The following is a 1051-nucleotide window of genomic DNA, read 5'->3' as shown; positions in this document are numbered from 1 at the left end:
GGACTATTCCCTTCTCTTTCTGCTAGAACTCCTTTCATAATCTCTATCTGCTGCATATGCTGCTCCTGCATGGCCTGTATCTCTTCATAATGTCTCTCTCTTTGTCGCTCCTCTTCTCGACGACGTTCTTCAGCTTGTCTCTGGGCCTCCTCTCTTCGTCGCTCCTCTTCTTGACGACGTTCTTCAGCTTGTCTCTGGGCCTCCTCTCTTCGTCGCTCCTCTTCTTGACGACGTTCTTCAGCTTGTCTCTGGGCCTCCTCTCTTCGTCGCTCCTCTTCTCGACGACGTTCTTCAGCTTGTTTCTGGGCCTCCTCTCTTCGTCGCTCCTCTTCTCGACGACGTTCTTCAGCTTGCTCCTCTCGCCGTCGCTCCTCTTCTCGACGACGTTCTTCAGCTTGCTCCTCTCGCCGTCGCTCCTCTTCTCGACGACGTTCTTCAGCTTGTCTCTGGGCCTCCTCCTGAAGCTTTGCTAAACTTGCCAAAGCTGCTGCTAATTGCTCCATCGGATCACTAACTCCTGTAATAAGACTTTCTTCCACTTCAGTACAGTCTTCCGTATCAACTGAAGTATAACTCTCTCTGAAATTATGTAATCCTCGCAACTGTCCTCTGTAGTCGTGTCTTGGTAAGTCCCGTAGAGAATACCGCCCTTGATTCTCTCGACTGTTATCCGACATAAACAGTCACACCAGACACTATAAACTTTAGTCTCTCTCTCTTGCAGAGATACAATAGTGGGTCTTTCCTCTACAACCGTTTGAGAACTATCCCACCGCTGCCACCAAAAAATGTAACAGACGCTCCAACTATCTGTTAACCAAACTTTATTCTTAATCAACCCGAAACTCAACTGAGCTCAAAAACCAACTAACAAAAACAAAAACTAAAACTAAAACTAACTCACAACTAACTAACAACACACTTATATAGATATTATAAATGTCCAGAAGGTTCTATAACATACAAGAATACTTTACATGATTGTTCTAGAATATACTTGAATAAACACATAATATATAATTACAATAGTACACAGAGAGTTCCGGATCCA

The 1051-nt window shown here is 44.6% G+C and overlaps 1 long non-coding RNA gene across 3 annotated transcripts in view; it reads left to right on the top strand.

Annotated features, from left to right (window-relative positions):
* The window catches only part of LOC109584877 (uncharacterized), a 12901-nt gene that overhangs the window by 5323 nt on the left and 6527 nt on the right, over positions 1 to 1051 (top strand). The gene's annotated exons all lie outside the window — the stretch shown is intronic.

This window comes from Amphimedon queenslandica, unplaced genomic scaffold (assembly GCF_000090795.2).
Source record: "Amphimedon queenslandica unplaced genomic scaffold, v1.1 AMPQUscaffold_13156, whole genome shotgun sequence".
NCBI lineage: Eukaryota > Metazoa > Porifera > Demospongiae > Haplosclerida > Niphatidae > Amphimedon > Amphimedon queenslandica.
This window is presented reverse-complemented; position numbering and strand designations above follow the sequence as displayed.